Source organism: Phaenicophaeus curvirostris, chromosome 9, assembly GCF_032191515.1.
Source record: "Phaenicophaeus curvirostris isolate KB17595 chromosome 9, BPBGC_Pcur_1.0, whole genome shotgun sequence".
Classification (NCBI taxonomy): domain Eukaryota; kingdom Metazoa; phylum Chordata; class Aves; order Cuculiformes; family Cuculidae; genus Phaenicophaeus; species Phaenicophaeus curvirostris.
The window spans coordinates 6,336,890-6,345,076 of NC_091400.1; positions in this window are offsets into that span (position 1 = coordinate 6,336,890).

The window sequence follows — 8,187 nt, forward strand, 5'->3', positions numbered from 1 at the left end:
ATGCACATTAGTTCCACCTTCCTTAAACACAGTCTTGGTGTCTTTAGAGGACACAGGAAGGCTGTTTTGTTTGTGGGTTTCTTCTCCAGCTGGGCTGTGTTTGCATTGCAGCTAGTTTATCTTTGGCAGGTAGCAAGGTGTTCTTGGCATTAAACTTTCACCTTGAATTCAGGGGGTGTAGCCACACTGTTTTGCACACTTGTGGTGGGGAACTAGGAATTATTTGCCTGCTGAGATGTTAAAACCAGTTTCACAGCAGTGCTATTAGTGTTTCATAGAGGTCCTGGCTCCCAAGATGTGGGCAGGTAGGAGGACAGCATGCATACCTGTGCGTGCATGTGTTTGCATGAGCAGGACTTGTGCTGCCTTGCATGGACTTTAGCACTAAGCACCTGGCAAACGGACATACTTCAGCAACATTACAATAACAAGTAATGCTGTTTTGGTTTGTGCCTAACTTCAGTTTCTAATCTCCATACTTACCTTGTTCAGCAAGGTGAGACCCCACCTCGAATCCTGCGTTCAGTTCTGGGTGCCTCACCACAAGAAGGACGTTGAGGCTCTGGAACGAGTCCAGAGAAGAGCAACGAAGCTGGTGAGGGGGCTGGAGAACAGGCCTTATGAGGAACGGCTGAGAGAGCTGGGGGTGTTTAGCCTGGAGAAGAGGAGGCTGAGGGGAGACCTCATTGCTCTCTACAACTACCTGAAAGGAGGTTGTAGAGAGGAGGGTGCTGGCCTCTTCTCCCAAGTGACAGGGGACAGGACGAGAGGGAACAGCCTCAAGCTCCGCCAGGGGAGATTTAGGCTGGACATTAGGAAAAAGTTTTTCACAGAAAGGGTCGTTGGGCACTGGAACAGGCTGCCCAGGGAGGGGGTTGAGTCACCTTCCCTGGAGGTGTTTAAGGCACGGGTGGACGAGGTGCTAAGGGGCATGGTTTAGTGTTTGATAGGAATGGTTGGACTCGATGATCCGGTGGGTCTCTTCCAACCTGGTTATTCTATGACTCTATGATTCAGAGGAGTCCAGAGGAGGGCCGAGAAGATGATCAAAGGGCTGAAGCACCTCCCCTAAGAAGACAGGCTGAGAGAGCTGGGATTGTTCAGCCTGGTGAAGAGGAGGCCCTGGGGAGGCCTCAGAGCAGCCTTCTACTACCTGAAGAGGGTCTGCAGGAAAGCTGGGGAGGGGCTCTTTATCAAGGAGTGCAGGGATAGGATGAGGGGGAATGGTTTTAAGCTGAAAGAGGGATATCTTTAGATAAGATACCGCAAACAATGTTTTTTCTATGAGGGTGGTGAAGCACCGGCCCAGGTTGCCCAGAGCAGTGGTGGCTGCCCCATCCCTGGAGGTGTTCAAGGCCAGGTTGGATGGGGCTTTGAGCAACCTGATCCAGTGGGAGGTACCCATGGCAGGGGCTTGGAACTGGATGATCTTTTAAGTTCCAACCCAAATCATTCTATGATTCTATGATAATACTTTATCTGTAGGTATGAGCTGTGGTGGAGAGCTTGCTGAGCTACTGGCTGTGCTGACACACACAGGCACTGGTATCTGTGTTCTCTGAGATGCCCTAGTGAAATGAGGAAAAAAAACTAACGTGAAAGAAACCCACCAGAAACATGGTTTAGGTACATTCTCCCTAGGAGTCGCTCCATCTCTTCGCACTCAGGGTATGTTCATATCATGGCAAGAAATAGCATGAACTCACTTTCATTAATTACTTCTTATCAGCCAAACAAACTGAGAAGTAAATGATGTTTGCTTGAACCCCCATGCAGGTGGTCTAAGAGAGCAGAGAAGGTGTGTGCACTGGGAGGTAGTGTGGGTCAGTTGATACACGATAACTAGTGCTGCTGCGGTTGTGATTGTGTGAGCATGCCTGAAGATGCAGATGGTATAAAGCAGAGCCACACTTACAAGGTTTTGAAGCTTGTATCGGTTCTTATTTGGTCCTGGAGGTTTTCAGCAAAGACCACCCTCTGAAATGAAGAATCGTTTTCCTGAAATGCAAGGGAGTGAGACATGTACTCAACCTCTTTCAATGCTTTTCTATGATCTTGTGGAGCCTTTGAATTCCTCTTTACCTACAAGAGGTTTACTACAGTGTAAAATGAGCTCCTGGAGCAAAAAGATGCTGCTTTCTAAGGGGGTATGTGTTGTTGAGGCTCCAGATCTTCTGTCTTTAAAGATTAAGGTGAGTTATCGTAAGTTGCTAAAATAATTTTTTCCCACCGTTTTCCTTGTGTCAGCATTTCTAGAGCTCCAGTGCGTTGTGGTTGCTGTTGTTAAGTAAGGTTTTATGAATGGCTGCAAAGTTCAAAGGCATACTGGCAACCCCAAGTACCAAAAAGCCAAGAGTCAGCCCAAGCCCTGCCCCGTTTCCCAAGCAAAAGTTGTTTGCCAGCTATTACTTTTCCCATCTTTTTTTTTTTTCCCCTTATTATTAGCCAGCGAACTTTAGGATCTCTTTATTCACCTCCCAGTTTTTGAACATTTAGGTTGCACTAGTTTCATGTTCTGAAATCTTTCATCCACAACCTTGAGGGCTAGGGATATACTTTGTTTATAAATGAAAGCTACAATTCCCTTGTTTCAAGAAGTTGGGATTTTAGGATATATTCCCCTAAGCATAAAAGTTCTGATAAAAATCACAGGAGTTGCCAGCAGTGCACAGAGTCTTCTCTGGAAGTGGAGGCGTTGGATTGCAGTGAGCTGCAGGCATCACTGGCTACTGTCGTGTTAGTGAGTCAAATAAAAATAACATTGTGGTTAAACATCAGCTCTGCAGGCCTAACTAAAGAAGATAACCTCATCTCTTTCTAGCTGCAGTGGTTCGCAAAAGTGCTGCCTTTGTAATCCTCCAGATTAGTGTTCACACCCAAGCTCTGTGCAGAAGAGAAGGCTGCTGCACCCCTGGCGCAGTGAATTGAAGCACAAGGCCCTCCCTGGGATGCAGGGGAGGCTGGTGCCAGCCGAGCACCTCCTGGGACATGTGGCTGCGGCTGCTGCCAAACCAGGAGCATTTCAGCCCAAGGGATTTCCCTTTCTTCCCTCTCATTCCTCTTCACTGTTGCTTTAATTTCAGCTTCGTGCTGCCTTTCACGTAGCCCCCCTCAGCTTGAATCAGATCCCTATTGTCTGCGTTGTCAACACAGCTGTTTCAATCCCTCCCCCCAAATGCCCCTCTTTTCCAGAAAGCTTCTGCCTGCAAGGGCCAGGCATTACTCTGACTTTGAGGCTTTCTATCAGGTCCTGGGCTGAGCTCAGATTCCCGTTTGGACCAGCACGAGGTCAAAATGGAGATGAACTTGGGAAATCCCTCTGCTTCGGCAAAGCCTGATGCTTGCTGACCGCGTGCTGGCGGCTGCTGCCGTGCTCCCGCCTGAGACCCACGGCAATGCAGAGCCAAGCGAATGATTAGCATTATTAAAAATGCTTTGCAATTACACTGCGTCTTTTCATCTAAAGATTTCAAAGCTTTGTAGCGCTCACACAAAGTTACTTATTATCACTGGCATTCAGCAGAGTCAGGAAATGAAGGAAAGCAGCTAAGTGACTTGCCTTGGGCCAAGCAGTAAGTCAGCGTCAGAGGTGGGAACTTGGCCCCGAAGTGCTGACTCCACGGCTCATGCCCCAGCGCGAGGCCACACCTCGCCTCCTCCTCTGCCAGGTCACCTCCTTGGGGAGTGCAGAGATGGGGGAATTGTTCATCCCACCCAGATGGCCAGCACAGCCCTGGTAGGGTTCAGGAGGCACCTGGCTGGGAGCAGCACTCACCATTCCCAAGCCCTGCTCCTTCCCCCAGGAGCTCTGGCCATGCTGCCGAGGGGCTGTGTGGGATGTGTTGTGCCTGAGGCTGCGGTCCAGCTTGCTGAGTCCACCCAGTCAGTGACCTGGAGGGCAAGGTGTAGCATGGTGTGTCCCTGGGCTGAGCATCACCTCTGCAGCCCCTGTCTGCAGCGTGTTCCCTCCAGCCCACGGGCCATATGCGTACAGGAAGACTACAAAGACCTTTCTTGACAAGGGATATCTCTAGCAACGCCTCAATCTCGATACCCCAGGACACACTATGAAGGATTTAGTGAGGACTAGAGGTGGTTTTGCTTATTTCAGCACTGCAGCCAGGCTCCTACTCTTCTGCTAGCTGAGCCCTGTCTACAGTGAAGGTGTGGCAGCACTGACTCTCTCCAGACCAGGTGGTCCAAGCCTGCCAAGGAGCCTAGATAAACATGCAGACACCTGCCAGGAGATTAGAAATACATTTCTAAGATGTTATGCTCCTTGGCTGGCACAGTTCTGCAGGGTGCACTGGGTGCCAAACCTTCATGCGTTGAAGTAAGAGAGCTAAAAATGTCAAGCCCTTGTACACCATCAGCTCTTTCTGCAGACCAGTGCTAGGACTCAGGGATAGCGTGTCAGCAGGGAGGAAAGCCAGAAGGATGGACTCAAGAGGGACAGAGAGAGGAGAGAGATAGAGAGAATAAGCAGATGTGAAACAAGGAGAGAGGCAAGTAGACCTTCACACCTCACCGGTCAGGAGAAGGCCTTGGCTGAGCCTCCGAGCCGAGCTGAGGTAAAACACCTTTTTCATGTTTATCACAAAAGGTGACTTGCAGAGTTATATTTTTAAGGTAAAAAATTATTTCTAAATAGAGCAACTAATCCTGCTCTTCCATTCTGTCTTGCTTATTTTTATCCCTGAAACATTAGGAAAATCCGCTTTGATCAAGTCCTTTTTCTGGAAGACTGGGGCTGCATCAGGTTTTTTAACGATAAACAGTACCACAGTTAAAATATATCCCTGTGATCAAGGCAGGCGTGAATGATACAGCTTCAGACTACTAAGGGGTGTATTTAAATAAATAACAGGAACTAATCCATATAGTCAGCTTTCCTTAGGAGCTTGGGGATTTAGATGCCTAAACTTTACTGGGATGAGACTCCAGGACTGAGTCTAGCACTTTAGTTAATTAAGCGTAACTTCACTGAGGATAAAACCCAGGCAAGGGGGAAAATCTTGCAGTCAGAGACTGCAGCTGAATGAATTTCAACCTCAGAAATGATACTGAGAATGGGTAGTCATTACAAAGAATCATTTTAAAAAGCAAAATGACTGATTGGGTATAAAAGCTATGCATCAAAAGTGAGTTGGAGTTTTGCCTTTTAAAGGATTTCAATAAAAATTGAAAAATGGTTTTCCTGGTTGCATACAGCTGAAGAAAAAGACAGAAGAAGAGCGATTACATGGGATAGAGGTTAAGGTATAGCAGGTATGTGCAAAACCCAAATTCATGCTTTGCTTTAACTTTCACTGAGGATGAGGATGTTAATCTTGTGGCTGCAGATGAGAAGGATAATGGGGTGAGGGTATGGAAATGTTCACAGTCAGGACAGAAGCAAATCTCAGGGCTCGTTCCTACACTGGAAGCAGAGGAACAGGCTAATCCGCATGCCAGAGCTCCAGAAGAACTGGCCCAATGTCTTTAACAGGTCCTTCAGTCAGGAACAGGAGCACAGTGAGCCTGTACGGAGAAGTGAACTGATTTGGACAAGAACAGGCATGAAGGTTTCAGCTTAATGGTATATGGAAAGCTTTATGAAAAAATGGTGAAGGAAAGGGTAGCAAAAGAGGAGGAGGTGAACGGCATGAGATTACATGGGTTTATCAAACCCATTTATCTTCCTTGGGTAAGGTAAGGTGCAAGCCATTTGCTTAGTGAAAGAAATGGGGTGGATCTCACCTCAATGGACTGAAATTGCACGTTTCATATGGTGCCATGAGGAAAGTTCTCAAGAAAAGGGAGAAGCGATTTAGCACATGGCATAAACCTCGTAAAGACCTGCTGTGAGAGCAGCGCACGGCTGTCAGGCTGGAGGGCAGTTAACAAGGGAGTGCTAAACATCACTCCTGGAGATCTGGCAAAGTGCTTTTGTAAATGAGCTCGCTGCTAATGTTAGTGGAGAACTGGGGAAATCGCTGATGACACGAATTATGAAGCAACCTCAGGACAAAGGAGGCTTGAAATATTGCACAGAAAAAAAGGAGTCAGCAGCAGAAAGTGGTGATCATAGGCACAAATGACAAACCCTTTCCTATAAGCCAGCTGGCAGCTCACGCTTCAACCGCCAAATAACTGACTTGCCAACACAGTGGAAACATGAAGCAAGAAATGTAGTTGTGGAAGGTAGCAGGAAAGGTGCAGCCCAGGCTGCAGCAAAGGCTGGAGTGTGCTCGAGGAGAGGGTATCTCAGTTCATTTTGCAAAGTGAATGAATGCTGAGAGCAGGAGAGTTTCTCTGTGTAAATATTCTTGGGAAGCGAGCAGGAAGAGCTGATGGTGCTAAGGGCTGGAACAGAATAGCTGATCATAGCGGCATCAGATATATTGTTGTTACTGGCCATTTGACCATGTGGTTCTTGAACAGCTTACCCATTGCAGTCGTGCATGTAAAACTTTAAATCAATTTGAGAACACAACTTGATAAGTTTATGAAAAACATTATATCACATGGTGCCTTGTGATAGGAGACCTGGCAGTACAGAAGTTTCTTCCAGTCCTATGCAGAAAGGTAAATATTCTGTAACCCTCTGTCAATATGAATATGGAGCATGTGATTATACACTCAGCAAATGGAGGCACATGATCACAGGACCTTAGCCTGTCAAATAATAATTACAAGGCAATAGCACACCCTGTTTTAATAAATAGCTCCCTAACATTTTCTCCCACAGTGAACCAGTAAATAAGGACAATTATTCAAGGTAAAGGCAGTATTTTATATTTCTGGTTGTTAGCTTTTGGATGAACTCACTGTCTGAAACTCTTAAATCAAGCACTCCCATTTTTCTGCACATTTCACAAGTTCAGCCTTTTGCAGTAAAGTGTCTTTTCAGATGCGTGATTGCCTTTTGTTAAGGCAAGAATGAACAGATGACAACGGCAGCACTGAGGAGAACATGTCTGGAATGGTTTTACAAAGCAAACCCAGTTCTAATGCTTCTGCCAGGAGGGTGTACTCAAATGTGAAGAGGCTTTTTGTGTGATGTGAGAGGCAAGTCCTGGAAAGCCATGATAGAGACAGGCAAGCTGTGGTTCAGCAAAGTGTTTATCCAAAGCCATTGCAGTGGGTGATACTTCAGTTTTCATGCTCAGGCAAACGCGATTTGCTCCCTGTCCACCTCCCAAGGGTGCCCAGTCTCAACAGGCACTGCACACACAGGTCTGCGGCGCAGCCCCGTTTCCAGCTCAGGGATGGAGCTGTAGGGGGATGTTCAAAAGCAATTCTAATTACTTAACATTAAAAAAAAAGCAAAGGTGTGTTTTAGTATCCTTTCAACCTGGAGCTGACGCTGCCTGATGAAGAATGGGATTGCTGTGCTTGCAGTTTGTTTTATGAAGACACCTTTGAAGGAGATGCAAAAATAAAAGAAGGCTGAGGGAAAAGAAAATAGGTGGTCAAGGGACAAGCAACTGAACAGAGCAGATTGATTTAACAGATACGATGCATTTTTGCTGTCTGCGTTACGTGTGGTAATATATATTAGTAGAATCATAAAATATTAGAATGGTTTGGATTGGAAGGGATCATGAAGGTCATCTAGTCCAACCACTCTGCAGTGAGAAGGAACATCTTCAACCTGATCAGGTTGTTCAGTGCCCCATCCAACCTGATCTTGAACGTTTCCAGGGATGGGGCATCTACCACTTCTCTTGGCAACCTGTACCAGATTTAGCCTGGAGAAGAGGAGGCTGAGGGGAGACCTCGTTGCTCTCTACAACTACCTGAAAGGAGGTTGTAAAGAGGAGGGTGCTGGCCTCTTCTCCCAAGTGACAGGGGACAGGATAAGAGGGAATGGCCTCAAGCTCCACCAGGGGAGATTTAGGCTGGACATTAGGAAAAAGTTTTTCACAGAAAGGGTCATTGGGCACTGGAACAGGCTGCCCAGGGAGGTGGTTGATTCACCTTCCCTGGAGGTGTTTAAGGCACAGGTGGACAAGGTGCTAAGGGACATGGTTTAGTGCTTGATAGGAATGGTTGGACTCGATGATCCGGTGGGTCTCTTCCAACCTGGTTATTCTATGATTCTATGATTCAGTGTTTCACTTCCCTTAGCATAAAAAATGTCTTCCTAATGTGTAGTCTAAACTTCCCCTAGTTTAATTTAAAACTATCACCACTTGTCCTATT